This window comes from Balaenoptera physalus (genome assembly GCF_965194825.1).
Source record: "Balaenoptera physalus genome assembly, chromosome: 18".
In the NCBI taxonomy this organism is placed as follows: domain Eukaryota; kingdom Metazoa; phylum Chordata; class Mammalia; order Artiodactyla; family Balaenopteridae; genus Balaenoptera; species Balaenoptera physalus.
This window is the reverse complement of record NC_138899.1, coordinates 13,596,963-13,617,982: the sequence shown is the minus strand read 5'-3', so window position 1 is coordinate 13,617,982 and position 21,020 is coordinate 13,596,963. Positions and strand designations below refer to the sequence as shown.

At 39.4% G+C, this 21,020-nt stretch overlaps 1 pseudogene across 1 annotated transcript; it reads left to right on the top strand.

Moving 5' to 3' along the window:
- The first annotated feature begins 2,402 nt into the window (after positions 1 to 2,402).
- LOC309647372 (putative palmitoyltransferase ZDHHC24 pseudogene) lies at positions 2,403 to 21,005 on the top strand (annotated as a pseudogene). The gene has a single exon. The product of its transcript is annotated as a putative palmitoyltransferase ZDHHC24 pseudogene (transcript).
- The last annotated feature ends 15 nt before the right edge of the window (positions 21,006 to 21,020 follow it).

Sequence of the window (21,020 nt, the reverse complement as noted above, 5' to 3'; positions counted from 1 at the left end):
TTACTATTCTTTTGTCTTATAAAATTACTTGAGATTATTTTTTTTCCCCTTTATGGTGAACTGCTGTAATCTGTCTTGGAAAGTACTTTTAAAAAACCAAAGATGAAGTTCTGTTTCCTTCACAGATCATTGGGTGCTTTGCCTTAGTACCTTGCATAATGAATGTCTTGTTGGCATACTGCTTAAGCACCATTTAGTCATGAAACCAGAAGAAATTCCCTATTTAACTAGGAGTGACTCTTTAAAACCACAGCAAATACACATGAAAATAAAAGGAAAAGAAAGCACAAGGTCATGAGAATTTGTGTGGGGATGCTTTCTCCATGAAAAGATCTGGGCAAATCTAAAATAAAAATCTCTTAATTAAATTCACAGAAATAACAGACCTATCTCATCACACCGATTCTTCCCTCATCCCCATCCTGAGTTTTAAAATAAGCAAGCTATTCCTCATGACCCTAAATAATTACTCAATTAACTTCTGGGATAGAGTTCAAACATATCAAGAATAGAACAAACACAAAACCCAAATTATTTAAAGAACTCATAGTAATTAAACTTTCTACTAAATCCATGGGAAAATACCCATTTTTCATGTGTACCTGCAGAATAAAAGCATTCTCTCCACCTGTCTCTTTGATGAGAGAAGAAATTAGAAGTGCTGTGGTGGGTGTTATATTAGAAGGACAAGGTCAGAGGCCATGGTGGCATTGCAAGCTGCCGCCACAGTGCCTAAACCAGCATGTGTGACAGAGTGAAGAGTCTTAAGTGTGGAGAGCTCAGGACTTCTGGTTGACATCGTGGGTTGGCCACATACACTTATCTCTTTCCTCTTCCAAAACACTTATAAAATGAGAATAAAGGAAATCATGACGTATGATGCCTCCAGCTTGTTCTTCTTTCTCAGGATTGCTTTGGCTATTTGGTGTCTCTTGTGGTTCCTTATGAATATTAGGATTATTTTTCTATTTCTGTGAAAAAGGCCATTGGAATTTTGACAGAGATTGTATTGAATCTGTAGATTGCCTTCAGTAGATGGACATTTTCACAATTTTAATTCTTCCAATCCATGAACATGAAATATCGTTCCATTTATTTGTGTCTTCTTCACTTGTTTTTATCAAATGTCTTATAGTTTTCAGTGTATAGATTTTTCACCTCCTTGGTTAAATTTATTCCTAAGTGATTTTTGTTGCTATTGTAAATGGGATTGCTTTCTTAATTTATTTTTCAGATAGTTCCTTGTTAGTGTATAGAAACAACTGATTTTTGTATATTGATTTTGTATCTTGCAACCTTACTGAATTCGTTTATTAGTTCTAACAGTTTTTTGTTGGGGTATTTAGGGTTTTCTGTATGTGAGATTTATCATGTCTATTTAACTTCTTCCATTCTTATTTGCATATCTTTTATTTCTTTATTACAAAACTACAGAAATCAGAACAGCAGGGTACTGGTATGGAAATAGGCACATAAACCAATGGAACAGAATAGAGGGCCGAGAAATAAACTCACACATACATGTCCAACTAATCTTGGTCAGTGGTGCCAAGATACACAATGTGGAAAGAATAGTCTCTTCAAAATGATATTGAGACAACTCATCAATCACATGCACAAGAATTTAAGTTAAGACCTGAAAATGTAAAACTCCTGGAAGAAAACATAGGGGAAAATCTCCTTGACATTGGTAATGATTTTTTTGGCTATGACTATAAAAGCACAGGCAACGAAAGCAACAATAAATAAGTGAGACCACATCAAACTAAAAAGTTTCTGCACAGCAAAGGAAACAATCAACAGAGTAAAAGTGTAACCTACAGAAGGGGGGGGGGAAATATTTACAATCCATACATCTGATAAAAGGTTAATATCCATAATATATAAGGATCTCCTATAAATCAATCGCAATAAAACAAGTAACCTGACTAAAAAATGGGCAAGGACCTGAACAGATGTTTTTCCAAAAGAGCCATACAGATGGTCAACAGGTATATGAAAAGGTGCTCAACATCACCAGCCATCAGTGAAATGCAAGTCAAAACCAGAATGAGATAATCATCTCTCACCTGTTAGAATGCTTATCATCAAAAAGACAAGAGATAACAAGTATTGGTCAGGGTGTAGAGGAAAGGGCACCCTTGTATATCATTGGTGGAAATGTAACTTGGTACAGCCATCATGAAAAACAGTATGAAGTTTCCCCTCAAAATTAAAAAAAATCAAACTATTACCATATTTCAGCAATCTCACTTCTGGGTATATATCCAAAGGAAATGAAATCAGTATGGCAAAGGAATATCAGTACTCCTTTGTGAGACAATGGATGTGTGAATTAATTTGATTGTGGTAGTCATTTCACTATATATATATATATATAAATATATATAAATAAAATCATGTCATACCCCTTTAAAAATCACGTTGTACAACCTAAATATATACGCAATTTTTATTTGTGACTCATATTTCAATAAAGTTGGAAAAAATAAAATGAGATGGGCTTCCCTGGTGGTTCAGTGGTTAAGAATCCTCCTGCCAATGCAGGGGACATGAGAAGGAGCCCTGGCCCAGGAAGATCCCACATGCCGCGGAGCAACTAAGCCAGTGCGCCACAACTACTGAGCCTGCGCTCTAGAGCCCGTGAGCCACAACTACTGAGCCCATGCGCCACAACTACTGAAGCCCATGCTCCTAGAGCCCGTGCTCCACAGCAAGAGAAGCCACCGCAATGAGAAGCCTGTGCACCGCAATGGAGTAGCCCGCGCTCGTTGCAACTAGAGAAAGCCCGCATGCAGCAACGAAGACGCAACGCAGCCAAAAAGGAAGGAAGGAAGGAAGGGAGGGAGGGAAAGAAAAAAGGAAGGAAGGAAAGAAAGAAAGAGAGAGAGAGAAAGAAAGAAAGAAAATGAGAGTAAAGGAGTAAAAGAAGCATTAACCCACAAGAGCCAACATATATAGAAAAAACATGTCAATGTGTAATAGAAAACATCTCAATAGAAAAATGAGCAAACAGAACAAATAGGCATTTTTCAGAAGAAGAAAGGCTTATAGTGGCTAATGAACATGGAAGAAAGTGTTTAAGTTTAATCTCATTGGGAATCTGAGAAGTGCAAATGAGGAGAAAAATGAGATGCCATTTCTCGCCCACCAGATTGGTAAAAATTAAAATGTCTTATATCATGTGTTTATGAGAATGTAGTGAAACAAAAACTCTCATATACAGCTGGTGGGAATATGTACAACCATTTTGGAAGCAACTTGGCAGCATTCATGAAAATGAAAAATGTGCATATACTCTGTGACCCAGAAGGAGTTCCACTACCAGGTCTCCAGCACAGAGAAACTGTCACTCATATGCTGCAGAAGGCATTACCACAATATTGTTGGAAATATAAAATAGGGACACAATTAGGTACTCTGTAATATATTCATACTACAGTGCTTTTAACAAATTCTACCATTTGACTCTGTGAATCTCTAAATTCAAGTACCTGGATACTATGATTACTATTTCATCACATAGTCCAATTTTAGACCATAGTATAATATTTACCAATACAAAAACAGGATATATCTGAGAACAGTGGATTTAGGAATGCATTGTATATACCATATGCCATATATTTTAATTTATAGCAGCTATGATTATGTTTTACTGTTACACTATGCTTATCTTGCTGAAAACCTTAGTCTAAATATCTCAAATAACCCTCGGTTGCAATCCACTGCGATCTGAAATGCCTTCTGCTTTGCCAAGCTTTAGTCACGTCAAAAGTAAGGTCAGTGTAGTCTATGATAAATTCCTTTGAAAAATCATCCTTAAGTATGGAATTTACAAGTAAGGAATTTGTTTTCTTCAGAAGTAAGAATGAGGTCACACTGTCTAACCACACCTGGAGATTCTGCTAGGGCTGGGTTCACCTCATGGAAGAAGTATCTCTGTCCTGGTTTAAGGTTCTAAAACAGATTTACGGTTGATTCACCGTATCTGCGGGTTCTGTATCCATGAATTCAACCAACCTCGGATGGAAAATATGCCAAAAAAAAAAAAAAAAATTCCAGAAAGTTTCAAAAAGCAAAACTTGAATTCAATGCCATGCAATGGCAGCTATATACATAGCAATTGTATTAGGTATTATAAGGAACCTCGAGATGATTTAAAGCATAGGGAGGATGTGAACAGATTATATGTGAATGCTGTGCCATTTTATGTAAGGGACTTGAGCACGCTCAGATTTTGGTACCCAAATAGTGGTGCAACTGTACTTCATTTTCTGAATTAGTCATGATCCCACAATGAAAGACTTGAATGGCTTTTCCTTTATACTTCTCTTTATTGTATCACAAACAATTCCCAGCATCGTACTGGTGTTCAATAGCTACTACTATTCCCAAACTACTTCAATAATATGACAGAGAGGAGAAGATGCTTTGCTGAGCTGTTGGCTTTTAGCTTGGAGAAAGATGATGACATCTTCCCAGGAGATTTGACGTTATAAGTCTGGTCTTCATATTCTCCATTGTACCCTAGGACAAGCACCTTGCTACAAATCTGAAGAGGCGACTGACACCCAGGAAGTCAGAGCAGAAAGATGGGAAAAACCTGGGTCCTTGATGATATCTTTCACCCAGCCCTGAGCCCATCCACACTCGAGATATCCTATTTATGAAATAATACTTTTGCATGATGTTGGACTTTCTATTATATTACTTGAGGCTGGAAGCATCACAATGGATAGCATTTTAGAATAAGCTAACTTTGCAGTTATCAAATATGCTAAAAACTGCACATGTTTTATCAAGCCACGGACATTTTCCTCTAACAGAAGAGTAAGAGCAGGGATAACAAATCAAATAAACCTTAGAAATAGGGATGATTGACTATTCAAATTGAAATGACATAATGATACACTATTCTAGCCCTTTTCTTTAAATGGGGAACTTTAGGCCCAAGGAAATACAAACGTTGCTCAGGGTCACTCAGCAAGTTTGTGGCATATTGAGATTAGATCTCAGGGCCGGATTGGCCACCTCATACTCTCTCTATATGGTGTTAGTGTCAGAGAGAGAGCGTGTGTTATTGAGAGTGGAGACCTAGGTATTAACACAGCAGATTCCATTTCTGGGTGTTCATGAGTGCTTGCCCACCTAAAACTTCATAGAATCCCTTTTCAACTTATCATTAACTTGAAAGGATTGTGTAAGATTGAGGCATTATTATTTTATGTTTCATTTTATAGGAATATACAGTGTCAACACTTCCAATGTTGTTTATACATAATTAATAATTATAGGCACTTCAGGGATTTGAGGATTTTTTTAAGCAATAAATAGGCCTCTGGTTTGGTTTACATGCTTTCTGATTAATGCAGGAGGACCTGTGACACTTGCTCATTTCATCCTATTTTAATTGTGAAATGTTTTAGCCTGCATTTTGGCTCTGAGTTTTCACACAGCACGGTTTCTGCACTCATACCTCTTTGCCTAGTTAATGTTTAATGTCACTTGTATTCTTACACCTCTGGATATTAAGCTACAGAAAGGTTTTTCAGTGATATAAATTATAGCTTCCATCAGAAGTGATGGTGGAATTAATATCCCAGATTAATGTAAGGCTGAAATCTAAGTGGATAGCACATTAAAAGGATGAACAAAGATTCATGCACTCTGGTTCGCAGCCTAAATGAAAGGTCAGGGAATTGAGCCTTTGGGTCAACACATTATGTTTAGGAGCGTTTTCATCACCCACAAATCTAACGACCCATTAGATCCTGACTATCCACTGGCCACTCCCACACTAGTTCAGTCAATAAACATTTATAGAACTTAATCTATGCCCACAGTATGCAAGAAACTGGGGAGCATATTGGCAGGTGTAAGAGGCAGGGGACCAAGGAGTGGCAGAAATATAACAAGGAGAATAACACAACAACCCTGGCCATGAAGAGTGTGCAATCTAATGGGTGAGGTAGCTAATCAAGTAATTACAGCATATTATGGTTGGTGATATAGGAATGGCTTGACCAAAGTACTTTTGAATGTAGATGAGTGTACAGTTGGCCTTCCGTATCCGTGGGTTCCGTATCTGTGGATTCAACCAACTTCAATTGAAAGTATTTGAAAAAAAAATTTCAGAAAGTTCCAAAAAGCAGAATTTAAATTTGCCACAAGCTGGAAACTGTTTACACAGCATTTACATTGTATTTACAAAGCGTTTACATTGTATTAGGTATTATAAGTACTCTAGAGATGATTTAAAGTATACAGGAGGATGTGCATAGGTTATATGAAAATACTATGTCATTTTATACAAAGGATTTGAGCACCTGTGGATTTTGGTATCCCCGGAGGTCCCTGCAGATAGCGAGGGACCACTGTACATTTACTTAGGTCTTCTCTGAGAAACTGACATATAAGCTGGGTATTTAAAGATGAGTAGAATTCTGTAGGTGTAGAAGAGAAGGGAGAAAGGGACTATTTCAACCAAGAAAACATAATTTGCAAAGGAATACTAGCCAGAAAATTGTTGTTGAAGTAACCATGAGTAAGTAGTTCAGGAGGTCTGGGGGTGGAGGATATGTGTGGTGAGAAATCTAACTGAATATTCTAAATGATAAAGGACTGATAGAGTGGTGGCAGGAATGCTCACTCAATCCGTTCACAGCATTATTTAAAGCTCAAGGCTTCTTTCCTCCTCTCCATGTACATTGCTCAGCTCTACATGTTGATCAGTCATAAGTCATCTGGTCATCCTAATCTGCTGTCACTGGGCAGTTATACATGTGCACGCACATCAGTCAAAAAAGATCTCCCTTCTATTATATACAAAGACTAAGAGGTGACATTTCACCACTAAGAAGCTCCAAACTGAGCCGTGTTGAAACTCGTATTTATAGCAATGTAAGGTCAATAATAAACATGATATTGCCATACATGTAGGGTAAGGTTAAAGAGACTCTACAGTTGAACATAAGTGCATGTTTATTTCAGCTTCCTCTTTATTAATAAGTTTATAGCATAGAGTCATTTATTATGCATGTATTTCTCCATTTAACAAATTAATCTCCAAGATTCTTTCTTTTGTTGTCTCTGCTCTCCCCACCAAAGTGAGGCTCACAGTAATTGTTGCCTGAGAAGAGAAGATTATCCATGAGTTTAGGTCTTGGTAATGTTAATGGTAGAAAAGGAGCTGTCATTTTTCTTGCCATTAGAATGACTAAGGGATATTTGACTCAGTTTCATTTATAAATTAAACCTAGTGTTTAGGAAAAAGAGTTGGAGAAACCAAAGTTGGGTATTTATGCTCATCTCATATCAACAAGGATTTAAGGTATTGAACACACGTACTGATCCATGAAATACTGAAACAACCCACTGAAGGGAAATGCAGAGTCCCTGGAATCCAGTAAATTTAAGCCCTAATTGCACATATGTGTAATGTATACTTTTCTCTTTGAGGTCACTGCACATAAAGAAATATAGACCCTGGGAATGAAAGAAAAATGACATTAGAGCTCATCTAGCCTAACCCAGAATGCTGTACTCTTCCTGGAGAGCATGTGGAAGAGTGAAAGAGTACTTAGCAGGGGTCAGAGGACCCCTGGGTTCTGGTCCAGGATGTAGAATTTAGTTGCCACTATATCTTGGGCAAGTTCCTTCACCTGTGTTTACCCTCACATCACAGAAGTCTGTTGGCCACAAATTAGAAAATACATATGGACTCCCTGTGAGGAGTGGAGATGAATCATTATGCTATCATTATCACTTCAGTAAGAGCATTATTACTGTAAGAATTCTTGATCATTTAACTAGAACTAGACTAAAATTTACCTCTCTACTCTCTGTAGTCAAATGTTTTCCATGCAAAATTTGGAATAAACAAGATTTGATGGCACATTTTTGACGTGCAGAAGTATTTTCAAATGCCTTCTGATGCCATTTGCATGTAAACAATTTATCTGCTAATTACAGATGAGTTATTCAGTTATTAAAATAAGCCCTACAGGACTTACATTTGGCAGTATTTAAGTGGTTGCTTTCACTTACTTAAAAATAATCGTTATGTATTTCTTCAAAAATAGTTAATTTCTGACTTTATTTTTTACCTATTCACTTGTCCCCTCCTTGTACCCCATTCTCCCCAAAATGGTCCGAATCGATGAAGCTTTTGTGCACCGGTTCAGCCAGTGCTTGACACAGCTTTTAATTCTACAGTCTGTGAGCTGTTGGTGGTGCCTGGGTCCCTGTTGGCCTGTGATGAACATTACAGACACATGAGCAACACCCCGAGGCAATGACTGTTTATCCATTATAATGACAAGGAGCAATAATAGATATGTTGAACAAATCAACATATAATAGAACACGTCATCTATTTCAGATTTTCAACTGTGGTGTTCTCATTTAAACTTAATGTGATTATCTTGCTCGATGAATTCCTTTTCAATGTTATAGTGATGCCTTACCCTGAAGACACAACTCAAGGTCAAGGTGCAGAGGAAAGAACCCTAGACTATATGGGTATACTGAGTTCAGTCCGATTCCTGCCACCAGCTGGCTGTGTAACATGGAGAAAGCTGCGTCGCCTCTCTGGTCCTCAGTTTGCTAATAGATATAAGGTTGAACGTGAGAATCTCTGAGTCACTTTCCAGTCCTATCTCCTGGTTTACTCTTGATGGGAATAGTGCTTTCATATCCCTCACCAAAGAGCCTTTTACACCTCTCTCAAACTTTCATATAACAGATAGAATATTTAGTCTCTCGTTTAAACAAACAAACAAGGAAATCAACAAACAACAAGCAAGATCTCAGCAGGGCAAATCATTAACTCAGCTAATTCAGAAAACATCAGTATTTTTTCTAAAGCAAGAAGCCCATGTTTTAGCCCTTCCTCTGTCACTGACAAATTAAGCGACCTTGCATGAGGCACTATAGGGGGTTTCCCTGGTGGTATTTCTTGAGTGACAGGTCTTAGGCACTCATTAAGATGCCAAGTGCTAATGTAGTATGATATGATTCTATGCAAATGCTCTGTTATCAGTAAGTCAGGTGCTGGGTTAGGAACAATATAATCTCCCTTGGATAGTTGAGGACTGCTATCTTATATTTGAGTTGATAATGAATTTTCTCTGTCGAGTGATTTTTCATTTTTTTCAATTTTGATTCACTATATGATATAATTGAATTAGAAACTAATGTCCTTATATATTTTTTCCTTCCAAATTCTTTTTTACTGCCTCCAAAGATTCAGTTTGACTGGGAAATGTTTTTTTTTTCTTATTTATTAGTGTATAAGCATCTTCCAAGCAATATATATGTGTGTGTGTGTGTATATATATATATGTTTATGAACAATGCAATCCATATTTTGCAAAGCATATTGGCATATGAGCCTTTCCTAAAAGATTTGTCTATAATGTTATTATTTTCGTCTTCACTAACTGGCTATAATGGAAGCAGTTAATCCATGTTTGCTACTTTATTCACCACTTTGAAGTGTGTGTGTGTGTGTGTGTGTGTGTGTGTATGAAATGGTTGTACCTTATGGATTAGTTCTCGGCAACAAGCCCACTTAAAATTTGTCATGCCTTGTGATCCTGACAACACATCAAGAGGAGGTGATTTAGGAAAACACAGATTGTTTGCTAATTCCTACTGTGAGTGGATTTCTTACTAATTATTTTTTTCCTTTGAACCTTCCTAAAATTTTCTTTAAAGGTAATTATTGTGTGGAAAGAATTTTTTTTGATTGAGGAAATATTAGCCTTTTGGACCTCTCTCTTTAAATTTTATTCTTTTTTAAGGTATGTAACTAAAATAAATTATTTAAAACTGTTTTTTACAAAGCTGTTTAAATAGATTTTGGTATCTGCCCGTATAGTTAGAAAAATTTTCTTAGAATTCAGGCTTCTCATCTATTCCCTTATGTTTTAATAGATACATACACAGAGAATACTTTATTTTCTCATTTCAAGTCTTTAACATTTAAATAATCAGCCTCCTTAAAACGATGGAAAATTGGGTCTTTGAGTTTTAATAATCTCATAAGAAGTAAGAACAAAATGAGTGAAATTTTTAGTCTTTATTAGTCATAGAACCAAATATATCTATGGAATAAAATGAGATAGTGTGGTTTAATTGAGGGGCTTTATTAAATTACCTTAAACAGAACTTTAAAAGAGCTTGCTTAGTTTCTATTTCTTACATGCTATTTTTTAAAAATAGTAGATTTCAGGAAAAATAAACAGTTTCAAACCATACTAATATACTGTTCAAAAAAGGAATAAGTTCAGGTCCACTTTTCTCTTTATATGCTGATTAGATTGCAGTGTAGTCATTTCATGCAACCACTAATTTTTGAGTGCTTTGGGGATGCCCAGAATTACTAAAAGAGGTATCAAGGAAGGCTCTTGTCCTTAGGGAGCTGACACAGGAGTCTTGGTGAGATAAGACAAGTGCCCCAAAACACCTAGAGAATATATGCATGTTAACTTTCAGAAAGAAAACCAAGGTAATGAACAATGTTGGTGAGATGTACAGAAACAATTTAAATAGGAAGTCAAATTAAAGAAAAAACAATCTGGATTGAAGCAGAGAAAATGTGGTGAAGGAGCAGGAAAAAAAACGAGACTTTTGGGGCTGTTGGCCTAACTGGGACATAGGACTGAAGTGGGGAACAGGGAAAGAGCTTCGAAAGGTCTCTGATGTTTGCTACGGAGGCGTTTGCGTGTAATCCAATTTTGGTCACACTGTTAGATGCCAACCAAGTCACCTAAGCAGGAGAGGACTTACATGTTCTGTGTAAAGAAGAAAGTTTCTATTCAACTCCAGCTGTTATAGCCAAGGGTAAATGCAGATCCAGTGCGGCCAGATCTTCAGATCTTTCAGATGCAGCCAGACACCCAGATTTTAAAGAAAATGCTCTTAACCTTAAATATTGACTCTTTTTTACTACTATGTGAGCCAAATTAAAAATGTCTGCTGGCCTGACACAGCCTAAGAATGACCAATTTACAATTCTTTACAATGGTAAGGAACACTGGAAGGTTAAACCTGAGAGTGTTACTGAACTCAGGTCCGGTGCTCGCCACTCGAAAATCAGTAACCGACAGGCAGTTTTTGGTAGAAAGGAAAGTTGCTTTTAATCAGAATGCCAACCATCGGGGGAGATGGTGGACTCAGTGTCCCTCAGAAACCACCTCTGAAGATCCTGCTCGGCCATGAAAGTTTTTCAAGGGAAAAAGGGAAGTCATCGCAGTTAACCGTGGAGATAGGGGGTCAGAGTGCTTGACCTGCCCCACTGTGCGCAGACTTGTCGGCGCCGACTCCTCCTGGTCTTTCCTTAGATGCTGTCTTGTTCATACAGTTTGTTCGCGAGATTACTGAAAGGCAAGCTAGGGAAGAGATCTGCTCATCTGTGGATTACTTGTTCTTCATTTCTACTTCTTTGATCTATGGAAAGAACCAACAGGTTAGGCAAGGTATTGTGTGATCAAAAGACTTGACAGGTGTGCTAAGGCTGGAGATGAGTGGAGCATGGGCGTGACTTGTTGAAGGTTACTAACAAGACAAAAGGGGCCCCCCTGTGGAGAGCTCTTTCCTGCCAAAAGCCGCTACAAATCCCCACGTGTCAGAACATCTTTCTGTTTCTATGGGATTACGGGCGAAGGTCCGTCTTCTGTAACTTCTTCATGCTGATATAGGGAGCTGTATTCTTAGAGAGGAAGATGTCTACATGGGTCTGTAACATATCTTTGCTGACAGTTTAGTTGCCCGTTTACATATACGAGCAGAACAAGCCACAATTATTTTGATGCCCACAAAGATATAGATTATTACGAGCACTAGTGCTAATGCCATTCTCTTAAGGCTGTTCCTGGAATTGCGCTAGCCGTAGACTCCGTACTGATCAAGATGGAGAAGTTTATGTCATGACTGCAGCCTGGTCATCATGCAGTTAGCATTTTCCCTCTGGTGGCAGTTACAGTATCTGTAAAACAGCTCCGGAATGTGCATCAGACACTGAGTCTGTGACTCTGTTGTGCTAATCATTAGCTGCTTGAGCCTGCACTTTGTGACTCAGGGGACCCTGGGAGACTTCAGCTTTTCTAGAAACAAGAGGCAGGGGACATGGAGGGGACTTCGTGGTTGAGGGGTGCTGCAGGGTTCTGCTTGGTTCCAATCCCCCCTTTTCTTTGATACTCCTAAGGAGAATCTAGTTTAAGATAAATGCAAAAGGAGTGACAGAACTTGTATATTTTATTAGTTCACATTTGAAGATAAAAGTCATGCAAGAAGCCTATCCCAAGATTTTGAACTTGGGGTTCCTGGTTGATGGGGATAGAAAACAGCTTAGGAAGCAATGAGAACCAATTTATAGTATGTGTTCCTTCTTTTAGTAAGACACTAGAGGGATAACCTGAAGCTGGTTGGAGATTTTAAACGAATGAGAGAGAGAGAGAAATGTCAAAATTGATTAGGTACTTAATTGATCTCCTGTATAACCAATATATATTTGAGCACATGCCTCTTTCACATATAGAAACCATTCATGCACAACCTTGTATTTTTGCATTTGAGAAATACAGCAGGTTGGCTCATTTCCCAAGTACATATGATTCTATGTTTACCTATGCAGACATCTGTCCATTCATGCATGCGTAGACTTGCCAGATATTACGAATAAAAATAAAGGATGCCCAGTTAAATTTGGATTTCAGAGAAACAACAAATAATTTTTTATATAAGTATGTGCCAAATATTGCAGGGGACTTGTTATACAAAAAAAATTAAATCATTCTTTGTTGATTTGAAAGCCAAGTTTAGCTTGATATCCTGTATTTTATTTGGCAACTCTACCCACTCATACGTCCAGGCCATCACCCTATTTCTGTTGGACCACTGCTGTAGTCTTCTCACTCATCCCATTGGTCTCACTTTTGCCCTTCTAACAATTCATTCTCCACACAACAGGCAGGGCGATTTCTTACAATCTGATTATGCCATCTCTTTCCTTTAAATGTTTTAGGAGGCTCCCTTTGTACTTAGAATGAAATTCAAACTCCTTACCATGACTTTTAAGGCCCTAAATGATTTGGACCACGCCTCCTCCCAAGTGTTATCTTGAATGCACCACTACCTGCCCAAACGTGAAGGTACTGTCCTTCCTCCTAGCTAAGTTGAGCCCCTTTACTCTTCTTTATTTTCTTCAGACCACCCAAACTGATTTGCACCTTGCGGCCTATTCCCTTGGCTTGGAAGCCCTTTCTCCAAAACTTTGCTCACCTGGCTTTCTCCATCATCATTCAGGTCGTGGCTCCAATGGGACCTCCTCAGGGAGGCCACCCCTCATCCCCATCTAAAGTAGAATGCGAAAGTCTTGGTACTGTTGACATTAGGGGTTGGATAATTCTTTGTGGAGAGGCGTTGTCCTGTGCATTGTAAGATGTTCAGCAGCCTCCTGGACCTCTACCCACTAGAGTCCCTCAGTTGTGACAATTACAAATGTCTTATCCAATGTCTCAAAACAAAATCACCCCTGGTTGAGAACCACTGAAGTAACCGGCCGCCTTTCACTTGATTGCTATCACATTATCTTATTTTCCTAACTTCTTAGCACTTATCACTATCTGCTGTTTTTCTGTTTGTATTTATTTGTTACTTGTTTATCATCTCTTTCTCTCTCACTAGAAGAGAAACAATCTGTGCAAGATTTGGTCTGTGTTATTCACTGCTTTATCCCTATTGTTGAGAACAATGCCTGGCACATCAAGGTGCTCAATAAACATGTATTGAATACATGCCAAATAACTTCAAATGACCTTTATTGAAAAGGTAACACACCCAGGCACTGTTGGGCTTAGGTGGAATAACAATGAACAGGACATTATGCCAGGTCTCTTGTCTCTGATGTCTTAGAGAGAAGCCCAATCATGAACTCCATGCTATATGTAATAAGAATTACCGGCCCTACAGGCTGCAGGCATCTTGGGTTCAGATTCAGGGAAACTAACCATGTGACAGTGCCTGGGTCAATCCCATAAAACAAAGAATTGTCCTGCCCGAATGAGAACTTTGTGTCTGAGAGAAACTCAGGCTTGAGCCATCCATGCCTCACCTGCAGAGCTGGGAAGAGTGTCATGGGGCACAGACCCTGTGGAGGAGAATTGGGGAAAGGAGTTTCACAGGTGAAAGGACACTCGGCAGAAGGGGGAAGGTCCAGTGCTTGGGAGAAACGCACGTCTTCTGTAACAGGGGAAAGGTATCAGCGGGAGGCTACCAAGGACTTCGAATGTGGAGGTTGGAGAACTTTATGAAAATAATATTTAGATAATATTTTTGCATTATGTCACTTGGGTCAACTCTGATGAAATATAATTCTCGCTATTAATTATGGTATAATTTCTGTACTACACTTGGCACTGCTACAGAGGACTTTTTTCTTTATTCACAGTGTTTATCTTCTAGAGTAAACTTAAAAAAAATTGCAGTCTATCATACATATTAAGAAGTTCACAGATCATAAGTGTGCAGTGCAGTACATTTTCACAATAGGAAACAACCCATGTAACAACCACCGAGTTCAGGAAAAAGAACGCGCCCAGCGCCCCAAACCGCCCCCTGCCTGACTCAGTCACTGTTCCCCACTTTTCCCCCAAAGCGACCGCTGTGCTGATTTCTGTCACCACAGTGATTTTGTCAACCTTTGACGTTTACATAAATGGAATTGCAGAGTATATGCTATTGTGTTTGCCTTCTTTTGCTCAACTTTATGTTTGTACTATTCACTCCTGTTGTTTTTATAGCAGAAGTTTGTTGATTTCCATTGTCTTTATTATACCATTGTATAAATATGTCCCAACTTATTTATTGATTCTGTCTGGCTTGCTTCCTGGTTTGAGCTTTTACAAATAGTGCATCTATGAATATTCATATCAGTGGCTTTTGTGAGTATATGTATGCATTTCTGTGGGGCATATACCTGGGAGTGGAATTGTTGGGCCATAGAGTATGTATATGCTCAGCTGTAATAGATACAGTCAAGCAGTTTTCCGGAGTGGTTGATTCCACTTACATATGTGACAGTCCCATTTGCTCTACATGAGGATAGAATTTTTTAAAAGGCAGTAACTTACAGGATTAGGATACAATGAAAAAAAAGTATTGCCTTAAGAGAAACACTGCCTACTCTGTAATAATTTTATGCATGCTTGGCATACTTCAGTGTTTGTATCAAAGCTGATCACTTCCTTTTGTGAAATTTTACCCACGTGCCTACTTGAACCTACTTCAGACCAGATAATGATGGTAAGTATCTACTGAGTCTAGGAAATTCAAATTATCCCCAGAATATTGGGGCTATGGGAATAACTTACTTTGTAAGTGTATAGTGTTCCTTTAACTAAATCATAAAAATCATTGCTGTGTTACATGAAAAGTTTATGAGGTCACATGAATGCTTGCTTACTGTGCATATGGTGAGAGCTGCGCATTTCAAGTTAAATATAGGAGCAGTTCTGGCTGTAAAGAAGTAGTTTAAGAAATCAAGAGAACTATAAATGGCCATCTGCTCTCTTCTCCATTTTTATTTGCTGAATTAACCCAGTGAAATATTTTAATGAATAACGGGTTGATATTCCATCTGTTCATTAATTTTTTCAAGCTATACAATAATCCATCATTTTTACTGAGTGGAAACAATTTGCTACTTTGTAAAAATATTTTTAAAAATAGAGGCAGTGTGTGTAATTCAACGTTCCATTAATTTCAAGTGCGTTTTAGAGATGGAGCTAACTGAGAGCATCTTTTGGGTCGGGGTGCTGGGGAAAGAATTTCAGTTCTTTGAGATCACAATGCATATTGGGTGATGTATATCTTTGTTTTATAAGATATGTATGTTTGAGCTTATTTGAAAAGAACATAGAGAGAACCTTTCTCTGTATAGCCAAAGGTTGCTGAGATGGAAATGGCATCAATGATAATATAACACTTTGGCAAAAAGAGTGTAAGGATTAGTTCTTTAAAAATAATGTAAAACATATGTCACTATCGGAATGGAGCTTATGGCATTCCAATTCTGTACTCAGTGCTACGAATCTAAAGCAAGTGGAGCATATGAACGTGTATATATGTATGTGTGAGTGCACGCAAAGGCACACACTTAAATTAAAATTTCATTTAAGTATATTTTAAATTTGTTTCTGGGTTTTGTTTTGTTTTGTTTGTTTTTGCTTTTGCTTTTGATTTCTCTTCAGTTGGCATGGCACATTATATGCTTTCAGGCCACTTAAGGTTCACGTGTCCAGGAGCAGATGTCAGCTTAATGGCATCTTTAATGCCTGCTGTGCCACGTCCACAAGTAAATTCCCTGAAACAGGATTTGGCCAGAGGGTTCAAGCTGACATTTGGAGAATTGATGGATGAGGTGAGAGGTGGAGAAGAACAGGAAAAGAGCTTTAAAATAATCCAGTATTGATGATTTTTAACATTTCTACATCATTTACCAAATATTTTCTCTTCTGTTGGTTTTCTAGCTCAATCAGTTTTAAATAATTTATCAACAGATTTTTAAAAGCCTCTGCTCCAGTTCTTATAGGTTTGGGGACCTGAGGGTATTCTTACCTATCAGTAGAGATATATTATTCTCTTTAAAGATAAGGGATATTTTGTACAGAGGGAATGGAAAATAATTAGTAACAATGTTCCTGTGGATTATAGGAGCCTCTTCTACATTAATATTATTTTGAAAAAATGACTAAATTCTGAAAATTATGACAACGCACAAATCACCAGGTCTAAAGTAGATGAACCATCTTAGAAGCACACGTTTTAGTCCCACCATATTTCACTTACAGCTTCTTTCTCCTGAGCAGAATGGATTAAAGCCGTAGCTTTTTATTTACTCCTTAGACCTGTCTATGAAATATTACATACTTATATTTTTGTAAGTCTCTTGGGCCTCACATATTGTTCATATGATCTCCCACAGCCAATTTTTCCCCGTATTACTAACCAGAGTATCTAGTAAAATTGGCACAATTGTATCCCAATGCATAAAGCAAATGATATATTATGAAGTTTTTCAAGAGAAGGTTCCATTAAAATTTAAAGACCAGGCAAAAAAGAAACAAAAATTAAATGAGTCAGTGTTTTAAATGATTCAATATAAGAAGTCAAGGATTTCTGTTTGGAGGAATATGAATATAAAAATGTTTGGATGGATAGCACCAAATTGTAAAGAGAGGACTTCTCCGTGGGTTATGCCTTGGGGGATTTTTATTTTTCATTATTAATATCCTTGTAAAATTTAGTTTCAAAATAGACTATGAATGTTTCTGAGAACCTGTGGTCAGAGAGATGACAGTGCAAAATGTTTCTATGAGCTACAAAGCATAAATAATAGACGGGTGTTTATTGACAACAATCCAATATAATGCAAATGCATATGAGGTGCATCTTATGGTAGAGAACTGAGTCTATCACGGCGATGCCAGGACCAGAACTCAGCTGACACTGCCTCCCAGTATGTGCCAGTAAATTCCTCAGTAGGTCATGTCTGACACAGTTATATATTTTCAAGATCATAGGGACATTTTCTTCAATGACAAAGAGGGAATATAACAGAGGAAAAATCATTATGTTCTATGAAAATTTTCCCGTGAGTTTAATGGAAATAATTCCATTCAAACATACTTTAATTTGAAATATATAACACTTTAATGTTTCTAATAAAATATGTTGATAGAAAATGTTCTAGGAAGGGCAATACAGCCTTCTCCTTAAATCTTCAAGAAAGCATACACGATAGAAGTTCTTTTCCTTTCTCTGCTACAGAGCTCTTAGGTAAGCTGCATGACAGCAGATTTTGTGCTGTTCTTCACCAACATATCCCTAGTGAGAACACAGTACAGGGCACACAGGCTCATAGGTGGATCTCAGGACACAGACAGTAACATAAAGGAATGACCCTGGCCGTGGATTCTGGCATCAGATAGCCTGGGTTCAAGTCCCACTTCCTACAGTTAATGGCTTCTGTAGCCTTGGGGGAAATGACTTAATCTCTCCAAGCTTCAGTCTGTGCCTTTGGGGATAAAGTTAACGACCTCCTAGGTTATTGTGAAAATTAAGATTTTATATATAAAATATTCAGTTCCATGAGTGGCAGAATTTGCGCTCAAAAAAAAAAAAAAAAAAAAAAGTGGTAACTATGTCATATACTAAAGCTTGAGCTCTTCCTGCCCCAGGTAGAATTATTTATTTTTAAGCAAAAATTTTGGATGGAGTATGAGGCTTACGCATGAATATCGAAAATACTAGAGAATCTCTCAGCGCATTAGTGATTTCCAGCGCCCCCAATATGATATATATCGCTCTCAGAAATGCCAGGGACTGGCGTTATTCCCTTACGCAGTCAGTCACTGATAGCTGATTTATAAGTTAATGTTGGGTTCTTCCTTTGTTCCTTTGCCTTAATTGTGTACCATGGTGTCCAGAAAGGAGGAATAACACCAGAAGCTTGAAATCCCTCTGAGAGTGAAGTATGTTTATCAAAATACATAAAAATTTTCGATTATACAATCTGTTCCATGAAAAAGCCTGTGTTGATTATCATGTTAATTAGAATACCTTCTACTCTACTGAAATGTCCTATACAATCAACATTTTACTGCCTTGTATCTCAAAGCACATAATTTCTAGTTTTCTGAAACGGAAGAGACAGATAGTACCAAATCTTTGTGTTACAGCCGGTTCCCCAGAGAAGCTTGTAGCTGTGCTTAAAAAAAAAAAAAAAAAAAAAAAAAAGGAAAAAAGAAAATCTTAAGGCATATTGCCTGAACTATATACTGGGATATCATAGAGACATTTTTAACCTTATCATGTAAAGCTCAAGGGTATTACCTTCATAATCAGCCAAAGAAATGTATCAGGCTTAAAAACAAAAGCAAAAAACCGGAGACACATCAATTCTCCCTTTCATTATAACTTTCTTTTCTTTTCTGTTCTAATTTACCTATCAACATTTTATAAATGAAGAAAAATTTTTACATAGACATTTATTTGATGAAATGAAAAATAAAATTGTAAGATTAACATATTGTAAAGAGAGCGCTTGATTGTTTTCATATCAAAAGATTTGAAGTGATACACATGTTAATTTCATTTGGCCAAAAATATTTTTATTTAATGCAAGTAGTGTGTTAGGAACTGTAGACCCACTGACATAAATAAGATATGATCTCTACCTTCAAAGAGGTTTCGGTCTATTTGATGAAACAAACAACTATATAAAATAACTTAAGGTGAAATGGAATATGTGTGACAAAAGTACAAATTCCAAAGCCACCTGCCAAGAAATACCAGAGAAGCCTTCATCAGAGAATTGGAAATCCAAGTTAATCATGGAAGGATTAAGTGACCTTTTCTTAGGCATACAAGAAGAGGAAGTACTTCCAGGAAAGGGAGTATCATGAAAAAGTCAACCAATTGTGAAGGTTTGGGGACCAGACAATGGGTCGAGCATGGCTGGAGCAGAAACAGCATGGACGAAATGCATGTGGTGTCAACAGGACCTTGCATGGAAGGCCCAGGGGACTGACTTTACAAAGTAAGCAGGGGCCACTGAGGATTTCCGAGCAGGAAAATGATCTGACTTATGACGGATAACGCTTCCCCTTAGTTTGCACATCTCAGTTGGTGGCAGCTTCATCCCAGCAGAAGCTTGGACCCAAAATCTTGGCGTCATCCTGGACTCCTCTCTCTCTCACCCAACATCCCTCAGTCAGGAAATGCTGGGGACTAACCTAGAAAATAACCCGAACCTGGCCACATCTTATGTTCCCCTCCATCTTCATCAAAGGTACGTCATCACTCACCTAGCCTGCTGTTTCCTCACGGATGCTCCGGTGTTTACTCTTGACTCCTCGCCTTAGAGTTTCTTCTCTACACAGCAGCCGTGGTGATCCTTTTACCACAAAAATCCAGCAGCGGGAAGCGGCGGGGTACCCGGGATCCGACCACTAGTGGGTCCAGGCCATGGGGCAGCCCTGGGCGGTGGGGAGCGCGGAGGCGGCGCCCGCGCGGCTGCCTCTTGGGCCAGGAACTGGCCTACGTGCTGGTGCTGGGTCCCCGGGCCGCCCCCGCTGGGACCTTGGCCCGGACCTTGCAGCTTGCGCCAGCACCCTTCCAGCTGCTCAACCTACTGGGCAACGTGGGGGGCTCTTCCTGCGCTCGGACCCCAGCATCCGGGCTGTGATGCTGGCCGGCCGTGGTCTGGGCCAGGGCTGGGCTTACTGCTACCAGTGCCAAAGCCGGAGGCCACCGCGCAGCGGGCATTGCTCCGCCTGGCGCCGCTGCATCCTGCGCCGGGACCACCACGGCCGCCCGCTGGGCCGCCGCGTGGGCTTCCGCAGCTACCGGCCCTGCGTGTGTGTCTGCTGCTTCACGCCGCAGGCGTCCTGCTGCACGTCTGTGTGCGGCCGGGCCCTGACCCGCCAGCCCTGCTGCGAGCCCACACACCCCTGCACACCGCCGCCCTCCTCCCGCTGCCCCGGCGCGGGCCGCTCACAGGCAGTGTCTCCGGCGCAGTGCGCGCTGGCCTTCGTGACCGACACGTGTGTGGCGTGTGCACCGCTGTGCGCGGCTGGACCGCTCTTCCGTGGGATGTTGCTGCTGAGGGGCCAGACCACGTGGGAGTGGGCTCGGGGCCGGCACTCTTACGACCCGGGCCCCTCCCGCAACCTGCAGGCGGCCCTGGGGCCCCGCTGGGTCCTTGTCTGGCTCTGGCCCTTCCCGGCCTCCCCGTGGCCAGGGGGACGACATCACCTTCCAGACCACAGCTGATGTGGGACTCATGGCTTCCCGACTCCAGGAAGAGCCTGAGCTGTACAAGGAGTGGGAAACGGGAGAGGGGACTCATTTCAGACCCACCCCCAGCCTCAGAAGGGGCGGCAGGCTGGTACTTGATGCCTGCTTTCGGCCACTGCAGCCCCACCCGTAGCCTTGCCCTTGCCCAGCTTGGA